This window comes from Lathyrus oleraceus, chromosome 2 (genome assembly GCF_024323335.1).
Source record: "Lathyrus oleraceus cultivar Zhongwan6 chromosome 2, CAAS_Psat_ZW6_1.0, whole genome shotgun sequence".
NCBI lineage: Eukaryota > Viridiplantae > Streptophyta > Magnoliopsida > Fabales > Fabaceae > Lathyrus > Lathyrus oleraceus.
Window position 1 is genome coordinate 41,450,985 of NC_066580.1, and position 20,015 is coordinate 41,470,999.

General features: G+C 33.7%; 1 non-coding gene across 1 annotated transcript; it reads left to right on the top strand.

The window, feature by feature from the left end:
• Positions 1-19,560: 19,560 nt before the first annotated feature.
• LOC127124548 (small nucleolar RNA R71) lies at positions 19,561-19,667 on the top strand. Its single transcript, XR_007804027.1, has one exon. It is a non-coding gene; the product is annotated as a small nucleolar RNA R71 (small nucleolar RNA).
• The last annotated feature ends 348 nt before the right edge of the window (positions 19,668-20,015 follow it).

Genomic DNA, 20,015 nt, shown 5'->3' on the forward strand with positions numbered 1-20,015 from the left:
AGGTTCGAGATTAACCCATGTTAAAACCTCCCAAGTTCTTGGTTAGATTGTGGTAAAACCAAGGTTAGTTTAAATCTTAGCCCTTGGTAAAACCTTGGATAAGGTTCGAGATTAGCTCGGTATTAAGATCTCCCAAGTTATTGGTTAACCCGTGTAAAACCAAGGATTAAGGTTCGTGAGCTCAGCCTGTGGTAAAAGCTTACAAAATTTGTTTAGAATATTGAAGACTAACCACTCCAAGATTCTTGTAGAAAGAAGACTAACAACCACTTCAATCTACAATTTGTGGAAATAAGACTAGCCGTTTCAATCCACCATTTGGAAGAGAAGACTCAAATTGCTAAATTCCAGAGTATTGTTATTTTTGTTGGAAGTAACCATTTTTATTATATAAACTAAAAGCTCTTAAACTTTATTGGATAATTTCAAGATCAGTTCTTAGGGAGACGATTAGGTATTTTTTTGTTTTGACCGAACCTCTATAATTCTCAGTTTTCCCTCTTTCCTTAAACACTTTACTTTCCATATTTTATAATAATGTCTCTAGATGATAGTAAATTCCATTATGTCCATCATTGTCAAACTACCAAGGAAATGTGGGATACTCTTGAAATGATATATGGAGTTTTTCCAAGTAGCGAACAAGAAAAGATGAACACACGAGGCGAAGAAGATGAAAATACCATTCTCAAATGTTTTTCAAAGCTTAAGAATATTGGGAAACATGTTGGAAATTATATCACTAACAAATATCTAAAAGTTAAGAATTGTAAGTTTAATCCAACTCTTAAATCAAAAGATGGGAGCCTTCACGAATTTCAAGAAAAATTAAGAAAGAAGGGAATTATAGAGAAGTTGAACGAACTAGTTCAACTACTCAAAGATGAAAAAGAAAAAACCTAAGAATCATCAACTTCATCATACTCATATCATACAACTCCACTAGAATCCTTCAAAAGAACATACTCTATAGTTGAACGATCTTCGAAAAATTCAATATCAAATGAAGGACCCTCTTGTTTAAAGAACAACAACAAAGAAGAAGAAATTTCTTCAATACTCAAACGAAGAATAGGAGGAGAGACATCAACCTCGAGGAGAAATATGGAAGAATCTTCTTCCAACGAAGAAAATGAAATATGCTTAAAGGCTTCCTACAAGGCATATACTATTCCAGGTATCAACCCGTCTTATACTTAACTATTTATAATGAGTAATCAATTAGTGGAAGAAAATGATAAACTAAGAGAATATACCATAGGTCTTAAGGAATCTCTAAGACTTCTCAAAATAATAAATAATTCATTTAATATAGAAATAACTAAGCTTAGAAAATACAAAGGAGAACGTAAATGGTGTGACTCCCTTATAGAGTAAGTAACTAAGCTTTATGAAACCCTGGGAAAGTTTACCCAAGGTAAAGAGAAGCTTGGCCTGATCTTATCAAGTCAAAGATTCTCCATATATAAAAACGGACTAGGATTTGAAAATGTTAGAAAATCTTGGAAAGGTATAGATCATAATAAAAAGAAGTTTTGATTTATAAATTCCCACATTGTAAGAGAATAATACACTTAGAAAAAATTTATTTTGATAAAGTTAAGATATCTAAAGGTAAACACCTTAGATCTTTTAGAATTAATGCACCTGGGCCCAATAAATTATGGGCACCGAAGGTGAAACCTTAGTGTTTTATAGGTATGCTTTGCAGCTCAAGGATCTGATGATTAATGGACTTGTGCAACAAAATGGTATACTTCTTAAGTATACAATATTTATGAAGTCTCTGATCCGAGTATGAACGATGATGGAAAATATCAACCATTATGATCCAAGCAAATTGTTCGAGAATATCTCAATAGTTTATGATTCTTAATGATCAGATAAATGAACATGTCTGTAATTGACTTACTGAGTTTGTTGTTTATACCAACTCTCACATCCAATGATGTGAAGAGAAGGACACACCATAATATATTTGGTGTTTTTCCCTTTAGGGGAGTATTTACCAAGATTTCTTGATAAAGGAGCTAAACATTATTTTAAGGTGAAAATAATAGGATAGCTCCGACTACAATCTTAAAATAATGAATTTAATTTTTTTTAATCATCTCAATAAATTATTTTTCTAAACGAAAAGATGAGTATTCTAGTGTTTCATAGAAAATGGTGTAAATAATGATAGACAAGGGTGCAGAAAAAGTGTAAATATCCAGCATAAGGCCCAACAAGCCCCAAAGAGGCTGAACCACAAAGGCCCAATCGGTTAGCACATTATGACAATCGATTAGAAGAGCTTAGTGCATAGAAATGTCATATCAAATCCAAACCAAACTTGTGCCTCAAGCAATCCAAATCTCAACATTAATGAAGATCTCACAAAATCCTGAAAGATCTGGCCAAGTAACCAATTAGAACTCTTAACTAATCGTTTAGCTCACTTAATCAGGGAATATTTTTATTTGATCTTCAATCAACACAATCTACATTAAAATCTTGCCTGGAATACACGATCAAATCCTCAGATGGCATGCTATAAATATGTATGACCCCTCATTCTCTTGCATTGCATATTTTCACTCAAACCTTAATTATGAGATTGTTCTTACAAAATTATCATGAACCCTAAAATACTAAGCCTTTCCAGTCCATTCTCTGACTTCTTCACACCAAACAACATGAATTAATATTTTTCCAATTCTCTGCCAACCAATCTCTTACAAAAATTCACACCTTAGAACCAGAAGATTTCAAAGCATACATATTCTTTAAAACCTGTGTGTCTCTTTAGCCTATAGCTCCTCTCCCTCACTTTCAAACCTTTAGCCTATAAATAGAGGTCCATTCCCTCATTTCAAACCTTCAAGAATCATGTTTTCACACAGAAGCATTTTTGGTATAGAAATTTGACAGTAAAACAAGTTTTGAAGATTTGGAGTGAAGGTTTTCATCAACGGAAGCTAAATTCTAAATTGAGATTCATGTATTGTCTCTTTATTTTTTCAGTTATGATTACTATTAGTATGAGTAACTAAATTTTTATTGATTAGTGATTGCTAAATAAATGTGTATGAACCTATTAGACCATATGTTGTGTGTTATAATATAGGCACTTTTGATTAATTCAACATTGTTATTTAGTTAATTTCATGTTCATTTCTTTATATGTGTTAATGAATTCATATACCAAACTTAGAAGTGTATCAACTACTAGCCATAACTATACGAGATTGATCTATATTCACTATTAAATTTGGTAATTGATTAGGGATAAGAAATTATAAGTTCTAACTTAAGGTTTCACGTACCGAATATTGCTTGTTTTAAGAATCTAGCTGACCTAATGGAATAAGGAGTTTTAGTGTAGAATAATGAGTTATACACCAAGGAATTGCATATAACGGTTAAGTTAAACCATAATAATTGCTGAGAAATAAAATTAGGGATGATAGACACCAGTATCGATAGTGATATACAATGGATTCTAAGTAAGGCCTAATCATATTTAATCTGATCAAGTTCCAACAATGTATTTACATTTTATTTTATCAAAAATCAATCTTGAACCCCCTTTCCATTTTACTTTCAATAGCATGTGAATTGCCTTGTTAAAATAGCACAATCCCTATGAATACAAACATATTTTTATTACTTCGATAACATTTAGTACACTTGATAAAAGTCTATAAGCTTCCTTCATGCATAGATCCTTCTAGTTATCTTTGTGGGCTTTATTCTGCAATCCTTCTTCCTCTAGTATTTCTACTTTAGATTTGACAACAAATTTATCATCTTCAAGAATAAAACTATAGTGATCCTTTGGATTGTTCTTTGTGTTTGCACTGAATGTGTTACTTGAGAGATTTGAGAACTGCTTGGTTAACTGACCCACCTGTGTTTCCTAATTTTTAGTGGAGGCTTCAGTACTTTTGTGACTGGCCATAGAGACCAACATGAATTGATTGAGTGTATCCTGCAACTTTGTTATTCTATCTTGTTATGGTGGTTCTCGTGATTAATGTTGGGTAGACCAACCTCAAATTTACATCCTTGATTAACATTGTTGTTCTGAGGGAAGTTGTGATTCTGATATTTCTCAGGCCTTTGGTTTCCAACATATTTTAAGTAGTCATCAGTAGAGGTGAAATTCGATTGGATGGTCTCCGCTGCAGAGTTCACAAAATGCAATTTGCCTTTGTTGAGGTACTTTATGCATCTCTTTCAGTTGTTATGGCAACTTTAACAGTTGTTTGGTTTGTTTATCCACTGTCTGAGTTAACAAATCATTTTTAGAAATAATGGCATCATTGGTATTCAATTTTATGATATTTTTCTTCCTTTGGGAGTGGTTTCTGTTGTGTTATGCTTTATGGTCACTGAGCGTCATTTGCTCAATGATTGTTGTTACATCTTCTGCACTTTTAGACATAAACGAACCCCTAACAATATCATATAACAACATTTGGATATTGTTGAAGTTCATTTTGGAAGATATGTATCTATGTAAGTTTTCCGAAATTGTGGTTCAGACATCATCTTAGCATGGACTTGTATCTTTCCCACCCTTCACGGAGAGTTTTTATTGCCCCTTGGGAAAACATTGAGTTGGATGTCTTAGCTTCAATAAATTTGTTGAGAGGAAATAATTTGTTTAAGAGTTTTTCCTTCAATAAGTTCCAGTTTATCATCGTCGATGTGAGTTAATGTAGATACCACTCCTTTACGTTTCCAATTAGAGAGTGTGATAATAATCAAAGGAATACTGTTTCTTCCTCAATTTCTAGATCTCCTAGCATACCAACAATTTTGTAGAGTTTTGTGAGGTGTGGGTATGGGTCTTCATGATATAAACCTGCAAAAGGGTTAGCGTACATAATTTGCAATAATATTTTTTTATTTCACTTTGTCGGACATTCCTTTGTGTTCTAGCTAGATGAGCTACACATATGAGACTATTGTGACATGGTGTGTCATGGTTATTGTTTCCATATTTGTTGGTGTTTCTATCGACTTTATCCACGATTATTTTCTTTAATACAAAACACTCTTCTATATCTAGCCTTTCTTCTCTCTTTTTTTTCTCTTTCCTATTTTTACTGAGGCTTCTATATGCGGTTCTTTCAATTTTAGGATCGAATAACAATTATCCTGCAAGAACCTTACCTCACATAAACTAGAAAAGATAAGTTTAATTCTACATGTTAATGGGTTATTGTTTTAAAAAAAATACAACTATTAACATATATACACAAATCTAAAAATTCTTAAAATAATAAAAACTATGCTATATCTTTAAAACTAGCGCCATTCCCCAGCAACAATGCTATTTTGTTCATTGAAAAACACAAATAAGTTTTACAATTACCATATCCACAAATACTGGTGGTTTCAAAGAATGTTCAATAGTTTTTAAGATCTTAAGTAGAAAAGGTTTGTATATTTGTTTTGATATGTGAAAGTAAATGACACAAATAAATGAAAGAAAGTAAAACGGAGATTTTAGTGTTAATAGCAAGAAAACTTCCCAAGGGTAGATTTCATCATTACGTATTTATCATGCACATCCATAGGTCAATAATATGCTTTTATACTAATTTATTATTATTACCGCTTGTTGCTCTCATTTGTATCTCCTTTAGTTATCAACGTTGTAAGATCAGTGTATTACCCAAGAGCCGATAGATCAGACTATTAACCAATACATAACATTCCAACAATTATAAAGTATCAAGACTCCACACAAATCCATACTCTAGTACGTGTGGATATTGAACCTAACCCTATGTCCATGTGCTAGTATCCAATAGATGATTATGTTGGATCTATTAATGTCAAATAAATTTCGATGTCAGATCTCACCATAAAAACGAGTTTTAGGTAGCAAAGCTAAAAAAACATTAAGATTAAAGAGTCATTCATATTAAATCATGAGTAGAATTACATAGAACATCGTGACCTATTTAATACATGAATATAATTACTATATCTAACCTCCAACAAAGAGATTTTAGCTATGCTTGCCCATTGTAGCATAACTGTCAGTGATCACGTGATTATATGAGTTTGTCGAATTACTAACTGCAAGTGCACAGTCTATCGTATAGTTTTAAAAGATATCGAACCCACATGGACTATTAATCAAACGAATGTTATATATAGGTGCTATATAAAACTAAGGCAAATAATTCTTTGAGTAAACGAATAAAAACTGAAACTAAAGTTAACTTAGAAAATTTGATAATAAAGAGAGAGACAGGAATATGGATTCCGCACACCTCAGGGACTCTGCAACGGATTGACTCAGACTTACGGTTAAATCGTGTTTAGTATAAAATATCAGTTTAAAGACTAAACCTCACACTCTCGCGCTATTGAATAAAGCCACGTTCCCTAACCATGAGATTTTGCTCCCGCTCGCCTACTTTAATCAAGAAACGCATTTTGAAAACTGAACAAATCCTAATCGATGCCTAAAACGCTCTCACCCTCTTTAGGATCGATGCCCCGTTCCTACTATCTGGTTCGATCCCCACGCTCTCACAGTGTCGGCTCGAACCTTAATTGATTCTCACTCTCGTGACAAATCATATTAATTTAACTTAGAAACAAAGACCAAAACATAACTTAATAAAGACCTTAAACCAATTTTATTATCGAGTCCCGTCGGAAACGACGATCCTCACAAACCGGACTCAAAACGATTTAGCTAGACAGGAATTTAATTGATAACAACTTAAATATAGTAATTGTAATTGAAAATAGCATGCTTAAACAATTATTGAATGCGAGAACAATAGTAATAAAGTGATATAATAAAAAACCTATAAATGTGGGAAAGTAAATGTGAGACTGAAAGTAAAGGCGAAACTTGTAACACCCTCTATTTTAAGTAATTAACTAGGCTCGTCTAGTTATTTAGTTATTTATTTTATTTAAATGGTTAATCATAATATCCTATTTAATTAATTAAATAATTAGAACCATATATATTTTTTAGTGATTGATTTAGTGATTTATTGCACTCTCTATTTTAACTCAATTATCAGTTAATGGAATCCAATATTTTAATCACTTAAGATAGTTAATTTAGCAAGGATTGTAATTCTCTATTTTATTTGAATAAGTAAAATCTTATGTTTTATACATTTATTTAAATTAGTCAATCTAGTGTGACTATAATAAATAATAAATAATTTATTAGTTTAAGGAAAAATAAATAATCTAAAATTTAAAAATATAGGTGTTATTGTGAGTAGCATTTCATAAATTAAGTTTGAATTAATATATTCAATAAGTCTAAAATAAAAGAATATGTGTCTTATTAATTTCTAATTTAAGTTTTAAGGAATTAAGTAGTGCATATGCTATTATATGAATTATGATAATTATGAGTGGGGAAAACAAAAGGATACATAACATGTGTATAGAAAAGTAATGTGAAATATCATTTGAGTGATAATGATCAATTCCATATAAGTGTGTTATGAGCACTAGGAATTGAATAGTTAGAATAAAGTAATATTTAATTAATTTAATAAAATGATATTATACACATTCCACTATCCTAAAACTTATAATTAATTGATTAGTTTTCTCTAGTGCTTCTTTTATTAGGAGCCACTCATATTCCTCTTATTTCCCAACTTCCACTCCTATAAATACTCACAAACTCATCTCATCTCACATGTGAAAAGAAAAAAATACACAAACAAAATCATCACTCTCTTTTTACTACCACTTATCTTGGGCATTTCTACGAAAATTCTTAATAAAAGGGAGCACTAAGCACTTGATCGTTCAAAGTTAGAAAGCGCACAAGGTAAGGGTTTTTTCCCCATACATTCATGCTACATAGGACAATATTGTAAAATGATAGTGAAACATTTATCTAATAAAAAAAATCAAAATAAACAAAAAGAGGTATTATTATCTAACTATATATATATTCATTTGATTCATGTATTAGTTGTATGTTGTTGATCTTGTTTTAAATTTAATTGATTATGTAAAAAGCTCCTACCTTTCCTTTCTTTCTCATATGGGTTTGCTACTGGCAACGGAATCGGAACAGATTAAAGTGATCGGCATCTAACAGGTAAAAAACTTTATTCATTCTTCTTTTATAAAAAGTAAAAAATTAAAGTGATTGCTTGATTTGTGTTTTTCAGATTTTTAGGATTCTTCTTTCTTGATGTGTTAAAATAATATATATGAGGTTTATTAAGCTAATTCATAACACTGTAATTTACAAATATAGTTATACACTGTAATAAGGTTTATTTAATCATTGTTGCTGCTAATTTCTAATAGTGAAGTTACCGGTATTTGAAAACGGATTAAAGTTGATTAATTAAGTTTATTAATTTTTTTCTCTTTTAATTTTTATGTTCTCTAAATTGATTTTTGGGTCTGATATGATATTATAGGAAGAGTAAAGATGAATAATAGGAAAATTGATTCTTTTTTCAAAAGAAAAGCATGTGAAATTGAAAGAGAAGAGAGAGATGAAGAAATTATAATCCCGACATCCAAATCTGAAACAGTTCTTAAGAATCCAACAATTGAAGAGCATCATGGTTTTGAAAATTCTTTGGAACGCGATCCTAGAAAGCGTCCTCCGATTTGGCAATATCCACCAAATCAAGTGGATGCAATACGAAGAGCTTATCTAAAATGGGGTCCATATCAAATTCATTTAGAAAATTATCCTTTGTCCGGTAACGAGGATCATCCGAGAAGGTTTCAACATACTTGGTTTAGCATATTTCCATCATGGTTAGAATATTCACCATCTGAAGATGCCTCATATTGCTTACCATGTTACCTTTTTAGCAAAAAACTAAGTGGACGTCCCGGATCACTTGTCTTTATTTCTATGGGTTTTAGAAATTGGAAGAAAGTTAGGAATGGAAAACATTGTTCCTTTCTTAAACACATAGGGAAGGATCCTTGCTCACCACACAACAATGCAATGAAAGCTTGTCAAGACTTGTTGAATCAAGATGGTCATATTAGAAATTTTGTTCAAGTGCAAAGTTCAAGTCAAAGAATGAATAATCGGTTACGACTCAAGACTTCAATTGACACTGTTCGTTGTTAACACTACAAGCTTGTGCTTTTAGGGGTCACGACGAAAGTAGCAAATCAAGAAATCAAGGTAACTTTCTTGAGTTATTGAAACTTTTAGCATTCTACAATGATGGAGTTTCAAAAGTTGTGTTGGAAAATGCTCCACAAAATTGCAAGTATACTTCACATCAAATTCAAAAAGAGCTCTTGCAAATTATTTCTAGTAGGGTGAAAAAGAGTATTCGTGAGGAAATTGGTGATTCCAAATTTTGTATCGTTGTTGATGAAGCTCGTGATGAGTCAAAAAAGGAATAAATGGCTCTTGTATTAAGATTTCTTGATAAAGTTGGTTTAATACAAGAGAGATTTTCTGATGTGGCACATGTTAAAGACACCACATCTTTAACTCTTAAGGAAGCAATATGTGATATACTTTCTCGACATAACCTTGATGTTTCTAACATTCGTGGCCAAGGGTATGATGGTGCTAGCAATATGAGAGGAGAATGGAATGGTTTACAAGCCCTCTTTATGAAGGATTGTCCTTATGCATACTATGTTCATTGTTTTGCTCATCGATTGCAACTTGCATTAGTTACATCATCAAGAGAAGTCAGACTTGTTCATAAATTTTTTGAGAAGCTGATCTTTGTTGTGAATGTTGTTTGTTCTTCTACAAAGCGTCATGATGAGTTACAAGCTTCCCAATTAGAAGAAATTGCTTATTTGTTAGAGATTGATGAGATTGTAACTGGTAAAGGTGCAAATCAAGTTGGTACATTGAAACGAGCTGGAGATACTCGTTGGGGATCACATTACGATTCAATTTCTAGCTTGATAAACATGTATGAAGCAACTTGTTTAGTTTTAAATAAAATTGCAAAAGATATAGGGAGTTATGCTACACGTGGGGATGCAGACAGTTGTTACAATTACTTGAAGGCATTTGATTTTATATTTATTTTGCACTTGATGAAAGAAATCATGGGAATAACAGATATGCTTTTTCAAGCCTTACAAAAAAAATCAAGATGTAGCTAATGCTATGAACTTGGTTCGTTCAACAAAACATCTTATTCAAGATTTGAGAGAAAATGGTTGGGATATATTGTTTACTAAAGTGGTATATTTTTGTGAAAAGCATGGTATTGAGATTCCTGATCTTAATGATGTTCATTCAACAACAAGATTTGAAGGCTCCCGTCTTGAAGAGAATCAAGTCACAATTCAACATTACTTTAAAGTTGAAATCTTTTTCACTACCATTGACAAACAGTTGCAAGAGTTGAATAGCAGATTCAGTGAGCGGGCAATGGATTTGTTAACTCTTTCTTGTTCTTTATCTCCTAAGGATGGATATAAAGCTTTTAGCATTGATACTATTTGTTCTTTAGTTGAAAAATATTATCCTATGGATTTTAGTGATCAAGAGAAAAATAATTTGCAATTTCAACTCCAACATTTTCTATTTGTTGCTCGTCAAGCATCAAACTTGAATAATTTATCAATTATTCAAGAACTATGTTCATGTTTGGTTGCATCTAGACAGGCTGAAACTTACTTCTTGATTGATAAACTATTTCGTCTTATCATGACTCTTCCCGTTTCTACGGCCACAACTGAGAGGTCTTTTTCAGCAATGAAAATTATTAAGACTAAGTTGAGAAACAAGATGGATGATGGGTTTCTTAGAGATAGCATGAGAGTATATATTGAAAGGGAGATTAGTGCAATCATTAGTTCGGAGTCAATTATTGACGATTTCAAGTCACTCGGAACGCGTAAAGCATTACTTTAAGGTAGTTTTAAGTCATGTAATTTAAATTTTTAGTAATTAACTTTGTATTTATTTTATCTTTAATGTTTTATTTAAAATACTATTTACATTTTATTTATAATCTTTATTTTAAGTTAGCGGTCATCCCAAATTTTTTTATCTGGCTCCGCCATTAGGTACAGTAGATGTAGTAAAACAATTTGTACCAAAAACAAATGTGTGAGAAAATATGACTTAATTATTATTTTTAATTTGGTTATAGAAATTTTATAGTTTCTACTAAAACGAATCAATAAAAAAAAGAATTCATATTATATGTCCTGTGATGATAGTTTTATTAATTATTTATCTATAAGAATAAAGTATATTATTTAAGTGCGAAGTTTCATTTCGATCTTGGTGGTATTGATTTGGATTGTTGCATGTTTATTTATTTTTTATTTTTTCCACCATATATTTTGGGGAAAAATTATATGTAGTATATTATTAAGTTGATACCTATATAATAATGTTATCACAAAATTTATAGATATTATAAATATAACTATATTGTCACAAAATGTATAAACATTATAAATATAATTATATTATCCTAAAACTTGTGAAGATTATATCTCTCTATTGATGACTAGTTTATAAAATTCAAAGGAAAATAAAAATAGATAATGATAAGGACTAGTTTTTGGTAGTCTCTGGTCACCTGTACTTTTGGAGAATGGCTTCTTATATTCATATAGGATGTATAGAGGTTTTTGGCCTTTGAGGCAGTAGCCTTTGTGGAAAGATTGACGCTTTCGGCCTTTATGGCAAGTTTGACACTTTTCGGCCTTTGTGGCAGGAGCTTGTGTCGCAGTTTCCCATTGGAATGGGCTTTATTTATACAGATCATTTGTGTGTGTCATGTAGTCACCAAGGCCATATTGCATTTCATATGATATAAAAAAATTCTTTTAGATGAAAAGTGTGGGCAACAGATTGCATATATAGTCATGTGAGCAACAAATTGCATATGTGCAAGCATAAAAGGTGTGGGATTAACCCGTGCTGGTGCAAGTGCACAATGCAGAAAATAAAGCTCTTTAGAATTGACTTTGCCATTATTTTCTGGTTCAAAAATTGTATAAGCTAGAATGCGGTGTAAATAGCAAATTGATGGGTTGTGAATGCAGGTGGATTTGAGACCTTCCTAATCAGTGGTGATCTCACCAGATAGTCGCTGCCATAAGCGAAAAGCATCAAATGCCCACTCGCTTTCTAGGGGGCCTTTGCAAGCCCAAACCTCCCCATGAGGAAAATGAAGCAAATTAACAATTTGGTCCTGGTTAAACTCATAACTTACATTGAACCTCCTAAATTTGACAGTACCCGAGACGCGTGCTGCGCTGGGTTGAGTGGAATAGTAAAAGGAACTTAGAAATTCATAGGTAAGCCTAACATATGTAAGACTTGTCATGGCATATAAATCAGACATTCTCAAGTTTCATAGCATACATCTAACAATATTATACAACCCTAAATCATGCAAAGCAGTTTCGTGAGCATACCTGGTCGGCGCGACTTCACGGTTGAACAATTTTGCATACCTAGCTCTCTGGTTTTCTCCTTCCATTCCTTCCGAGAATTCTATTCCCATAAAATCGATTTCCCTTCTTTGTCTAATGACTCTTGAAGGCATTATGGAGATGAATTGAAATTTGATAAGGGTTTGTGGTGGAGAATGGAATGAGTTGAAGATGAAGGAAGTTGGAGAAAAAAGAAGGTGAATGAGAGATTTCTAATGATACTGGATGAGTTAGATGAAGTAGAGTAAAGTTAGGAGGTCAAGGAATTAGTGAAGAGGCAAAACAATGAATATGTGGTGGTTTATGAGAGTGGGATTCTTTGAATTCGTGTGGGGGGAGTTTTAAAACGCATTCTGCCTCTGAAGCACAATGGCGGACGCCGTAAGGGTAATGGTGAACGCCATTGGCTTAGAGTGTGTAATGTTATTTTTAAATGCTAATGGAAAACGCCATTAGCTTAATGGCAATCGCTATGGGTGTAAAATGTGTAGAAAATTGATTTTTGGCTGTGTCAAGGCCGTGTAGATGTTCCTAAGGTTGTTCTAATGCGATATTATTAATGTAAAATTGATAAAACAACATTATGGCTATGAGTAGATTATTTGGACTATGAGAAATAAAGGAAAGCATATAAAAATTGACAAAAATAATTGATGGAAATAAAAAATATTGCATTACTAAAATGAAAAGTCGTGGGTTGCCTCCCATGCAGCGCTAGTTTTGCATCGGTAACTCGACAAAATTTGAAAAATAAAAATTCGAAAGCAAGGAAATCCTAATTAGAAAGAAAATGAAATTCTAACTTAGTAAAAACGGGAAATAAATGTTATTCTCCCCCACACTTAAACAACACAGTGTCCTCATTGTTCAAATGGAAGGGTCGAAAATGCGGTAGTATGTATTGTGATTAGCCACTACGACGTCTGATATTAGGCTCGAAAAATTTATGAATGGAGTAAATTTTTTGAAAAATTAGATCGAATTTCTCATTAGATACATCCATGAAGCCGTGGAAATCAATGCGCAATGTGGTGAACTCTCCTCTAAGGCTATCAACTTCCGTTTATAAGGCGCTAATTATAGAAGTATAATTGGTAGGGGAGTGACATGAGCAGCAAAAGCAAATGAAACAACATCATAGAGAGGGGCATCATAGTTATCATAGATTTGAGGTGTTCCAGGTGGAAAGGGTGATTCATTTTGACCTTCTAAGTTATAAATCCAATTGTCTTGGTTGTGCACACTCGTCCTTTCATGGTTTGGCAAAGTAAAAAGTTGTATTGCCTCATTGTTATTCAGAAATTCAAACTCATCAGGACCTAAGTTTCTTATGATGTCGCGGTTAAAACAAAATTGAAGGTGCATAGGTCGGATTCTGCCTAGAGGAGTGATTCTAGCAAAAGGGTATCTAAGACCTATAACATCAACAGTCATAATGGCTAGGCCTCCTACAAGGATAAGTCCATGTGCATCATGTGCAACCGATTCAGGTTGGCTAGTATAAATGTTGCAGCATTAACCTGCTTGGACTGGGAAGCATAGAATAAAATGAATAGCTCATCTCGGGATACAAAATTGATGTTTTCCTCTCTTCCGAATAAGGTGTGGGCTAGGATTTTGTGAAAGTAACAGATAGTCGGATTGTAGATGTTCTCAGAAAACATGTTATTTGGCTCAGGGTGATGGTTTCTAGTAATACTACCCCAAAAGTATTCAAGCTGAAGTTCCATAAGAACTTCTTCTTGTCTAATAGTAAAAAAAATCGGGCCATTAGGAAATCCTAAAAGTTCAACTAGTTCACGGTGATTATAACGATAGTCAATACCAAATAACCTAAAAGTGATAAGTCCTCTGTTAAATCCCATTCCTCGGGTAGGGTCATAGGAAAGTGAACTCAAAAACTCGAGGGTCAAGCTATGGTAAGAGCTAAATCATCTCCTCCCAGCAAAGTTATCCCGACCTAACTGGTTAAGCAGATACATGACACTATCTTTGATTCCTAGTTTAGTTAGGCTAGGTCCATCAGGGTAAATGGTCAGTGTCATCTCTCTCTGAGCAAGAATTTCAAAGCGCCTCCTCTGGGCTCTTGTCTTGAAAGTGATATCCATAGTATCTACTTGTTGAATCTCTAAAGTTAGTAAGATCAATTAACTTATGTTATGTTAGCTTGAAAGTAGACATAAATTAAGTTAGTAGTGATAAATACAAAAGAATATACCGCGTAACATTCGGGGGGAAACTAAGAAACATTAAAAATTAAAAATCTAAAATCCTAAAATCTAAAAGTCTAAAATTATGTATTGCCTCCCACACAACGCTTCATTTAATGTCAGGAGCTCGACATTAAATCTAAGTCTATTCTTGTGAAAGAGCGGGCAACTCTTCTAATTTGTAATTGAAATAGTAATCCTTATTTTCTATATTGTGATAATGCTTAAGGCGCTTCCCGTTTACAATGAATGTCTCTTTTGATTTAATTTTTATTTCTACTGCTCAACCTTGAAATACTTTCATAACCTCGAGAGGTTCGGACCATCTAGAACGAAGTTTGCATTGGAAAAGTTTCAGTCGAGAGTTAAAGAGAAGTACTATGTCTCCTTCATTAAACTCTTTCCTTGATATACATTTATCATGCCACTGTTAGTGCTCTCTTTATAGATTCGGGCATTCTCGTAGGCATCTAGTCTAAGTTCTTCTAATTCATGGATATCTAAAATCCTTTTTTCACCTGCGGCAGTATAATTCAAGTTGAGGGTCTTAATGGCCCAATAAGCTTTATGTCTAATTCTACCGGCAGATGACATGATTTACCATAAACTAGTTTAAATGGTGTGGTTCCTATCGAAGTCTTGTAAGTTATTCTATAAACCCACAAAGCTTTATGAAGTTTTGAAGACATCTATTTCCTAGAGATTGTAACGATTTTCTCTAATATTTTCCTAATTTATCGATTAGAAATATCTACTTGTCCACTGGTTTAAGGGTGGTAAGGTGTCTCTACTCGGTTTCGGACTCCATATATGAGCAACAATCTTTCAAAGATATTTGAAATGAAATGGGATCCACTGTCGCTAATTACAAGTCTCGGCACACCGAATCTAGGAAAAATTATATTTTTAAAGAGTTTAATCACCACTCGTGCATCATTTGTTGGAGAGGCTATAGCCTCGATCCATTTCAATATGTAATCGGCAAAAACGAGTATGTATTTATTACCGAAAGAAGATGGCAAAGGGACCATAAAATCTATACCCCAAACATCAAAGGCTTCTATTTCTAAGATACCTTTTAGTGGCATCTCATCGCGTCTAGAGATATTGCCAGTGTGTTGGCACCAGTCGCAATTTATAACCGCGATGTGGACATCTTTCCATAGATTACGCCAAAAGAGGCAAGACTGTAAGATCTTTGCACAATTCTTTGAAGTGCTTGCATGCCATTCATAAGGTGCAGAATGCCAATGGGATATGATTTTGTCTACTTCTTGTTCGGGGACACATCGACGGAAGATACAATTGACGCCTCTTTTGGAAAGAAGGGGCTCATCCCAGTAGTAATGTTTTAGATCATTGAAGAATTTCTTATTTGGTTGGTAGGTTAGGTATGGTGGAAGTACTCTGGCTACTAGGTAGTTGACAAAGTCAGTGTACCATTATAAGGTAAAGAGAATTCAGTTATGTTATTTCCTAACTGGGCTACAAGTCGATCATAAGGAAAATCGTCATTGATAGGCACATGTTCGGGTTTCATATCCTCAATTCTAGAGAGGTGGTCAGCTACTATATTTTCGGTGCTTTTCTTGTATTTAATTTCTATGTCAAATTCTTGTATGAGTAGAATCCATCTTAAGAGTCTCACTTTAACGTCCTTTTTACTTAATAAGTACCTGATTATGGTGTGATCAGTATAGACAATTATTTTTGCTCCTACTAATTAAGAACGAAATTTATCTAATGCGAACACGACAACTAGGAGTTCTTTTTCTGTTGTGGCGTAGTTCATTTATGCATGGTCTAAGGTTTTCCTTGCGTAATAAATCGCATGAAGCTTTTTGTCTTTTCTTTGTCCTAAGATTGTGCCACGACATAGTCACTAGCGTCACACGTTATTTCAAACGGTCTAATCCAATCAGGTGGTTGCATAATAGGTGCAGTAATAAGATCATTTTTCAAATGTTCAAACGCTTCTAAGCATTTTTCATCAAAGATGAATTCAACGTCTTTCATTAATAAGCCAGTTAATGGTTTGGTTATTTTAGAGAAATCCTTAATGAATCATCGTTAGAAACCGGCGTGTCCTAGGAAACTACGTATTTCTCTAACGGTTTTCAGAGGTTTAAGGTTTTTAATGATTTCTTTTTTAGATTTATCCACTCCAATCCCTTTATCGAACACGATGTGTCCAAGTACGCTTCCTTGTCGGACCATGGAATGGCATTTTTCCCAATTTAGTACAAGATTAACTTTCACACATCTTTCAAGTAACATTTCTAGGATTGATAGACATCCTTCAAAACTCTGCTCACAAATAGAAAAGTCATCCATAAATACTTCCATTATGTCGTCTATAAAATCAGCAAAGATCGATATCATGCATCTTTAAAATGTTGCGGGAGCGTTACATAGTCCAAATGGCATTCGTCGGTAGGAGAATGTACCATAAGGACAGGTGAAGGTAGTATTTTCTTGGTCATTAGGGTGAATAGGAATTTTGAAAAGTTCCTGAATAACCATCTAAATAGAAAAAGTGAGAATGTTTAGCCAATCGTTCAAGCATTTGATAGATAAAAGGTATAGGAAAATGATCCTTACGAGTGGCTTTATTTAATTTCCTATAGTCAATGCATATTCTTCGTCCAGTTTGAGTATGTTTTGCTACTGATTCGCCTTTTTCATTACTGACAACCATAACACCTCCCTTTTTAGGTACGACATACACTGGGCTGACCCATTGACTGTCGGATATCGGGTATATAATTCATGCTTCTAATAGCTTTTGTACCTATCTTTTGACTATATCACTCATGATGGGATTGATTCTCCTATGCTGTTCTCTAGAGGTTTTTTAGTCTTCTTCTAGCATAATGCGATGCATACATATAGAAGGACTTATTCCTTTAAGATCTGAGATGTTATAGCCTAGAGTTGTAGGGTTTTTTTTAAGACATGTAGTAATTTCTCGTTTCTATCTGTCCTAAGTCTGTGTTGACTATTACTGGTCTTTCAAGCTCTATGTCTAGGAATTCATACCTTAAATCTTTGGGTAATGTTTTATGTTCTATGTCAGGTTTCTTTAGGCAAGGCATAGGATTAGGAGTTATTGTTAAACATTCCCTTAGACTGTCATCTACGTATGGCTCATGGAAATTATCATATTCAAATATAAGAGGTGCTGGAATCTTTAGTACTTCAATATACTTAGATCGTTCCATCTTTATTTCTCTAATACATTCGTCTATGATGTCTAGGAAAAACCACAAATCTTCTATAGTTGGTGCCTTTGATAACTGTGATAGAATAAATTTAACTTTTCTTCACCCACCACAAAGGTTAGCTTTCCTTTCTTCACATCTACGATAGCTCCAGCAGTGGCCAAAAAGGGTCTTCCTAAAATGATAAGGATGTTGGAATCCTCCTTTATTTCCATTATTATAAAGTCGGTGAGAATATAGAATTAACCTATACGAACAGGAACGTTCTTTAGCATACCTACTAGAAATTTAATAGAATGATTAGCTAGTTGAAGAGACATTCTCGTCGATCTTACTTATCCTAATTTGAGTTTTTCACATATGGATAGGGGCATTAAATTAACGTTGACTCCTAAGTCACATAGAACTTTGTCTATGACAAACTTTCCGATTATTCAAGGTATGGAAAAATTACCTTGATCTTTTAGCTTAGGAGGCATGTTATTTTGGATTATAACGCTACACTCAGCAGTAAGTGTAACAGTCTCATTATCCTCGAGATTTTTCTTATTATATAAGATCTCTTTAAGGAACTTATCATATGAGGGCATTTGTGTAATAGCTAGTGTAAAAGATATAATGACATTCAGTTGTTTCAGAATTTTTACGAATTTCTTAAATTGCCCTTCATTTTTAGACTTAGAAAGTCTTTGAGGATAAGATATAAGTGGTTTGTATGGTGGCGGAGGAACATAAGGTTTTTCTTTCTCTACGGCCTCTTCATTTTTGTCTTCCTCTCCTTTATCCTTTTGTTTTTCTGGTTGATCATCGGTTGTTACCGTTTCAGTTTCTTTACCATAGTTTGGATACATGGCTAGATTTTGAAGTATTGGATCAACTGGTCCATCTAATTTTGTTCCACTTTGTAGCGCGATAGCATTAGCATGACCTTTTGGATTTGGTTGAGGTTGACCTGGAAATGCTTTAGTTGGGGCTGCTGTTGCTGCTTGTTGTTGGGATACTTGAGAAATTTGGGTTTCTAACATTTTGTTATGGGTAGCCATAGCATCAAGCTTACTCAATATTTGTTTCATCAGCTCACTCGTGTGAGCATTTTGATTAGCAAAATCTTTGTTTGGTTGAAGTTGGGTTTTCATGAAGTTTTCTATCATGAGTTCGAGATTTGACTTTCTAGGTGCTTGTAGAGTAGCAGGGGCTCCTTTTTGATAACCTGAAGGTACAACAGGTGTTGGGTTTGGTGCAAACAAAGCATTGTTGTTTTTATAAGAAACGTTTGGATGGTTTCTCTAGCCAGGATTGTAGGTGTTGGAATATGGGTTTCCTTAAGCGTACTTTACTTAGTCGGTAGGAATACCAACCAATAATTGACATTCAACATTAGTGTGCCCAAGGCTTCCGCATAATTCGTAGTTGGGTGCCACAGCATCTACGATAGTTGTTGGGGTTATGGTTAAGTTCTCAATCATTTGAGTAAGAGCATCTACTTTAGCATTGACGTGGTCTATGCCATTGACTTCGTACATTCCGGTGTTCGTAGTTAGTTTTTCTGTAGAAGTTCGCTCACCTCCCCATTGAAATGGTTTTGCGCCATGTTTTCAATGAGTTGATAGGCGTCTTCATAAGGTTTGTCCATTAAAATGCCGCTAGCTGCAGCGTTTAAATTCATCTTAGTGTTGTACAAAAGACCATTATAGAAAGTATGGATAATTAGCCATTGCTCAATTCCATGGTGTGGACAAAGTCTCATCATGTCCTTGTATCTCTCCCAAGCGTCAAAAAGAGATTTGTTATCTTTCTTCCTAAATCCGTTGATTTGGGCTCTTAGCATAGCAGTCTTTCTTGGTGGGAAATATCGCGCTAAGTAAACTTTCTTCAACTCGTCCCATGTAGTGAAAAAGTTGGATGGTAGAGACTAGAGCCAAGCTCTAGCTCTATCTCTTAAAAAAAAAGGAAAAGACGTAGTCTTATTGCTTCGGGGATGAAACCATTTGCTTTAACTGTGTCTGTGTACTGCACAAACACTGATAAATGAAGGTTCAGATCATTTGTAGGACTACTTGAGAACTGGTTCTGTTGTACGACTGATAACAAAGAAGGCATTAACTCGAAATCATTTCGTTCGATGGCATGGGCAAAAATGTTGTTGTATGGTTCCTCATGCGAAGGAACAACATAA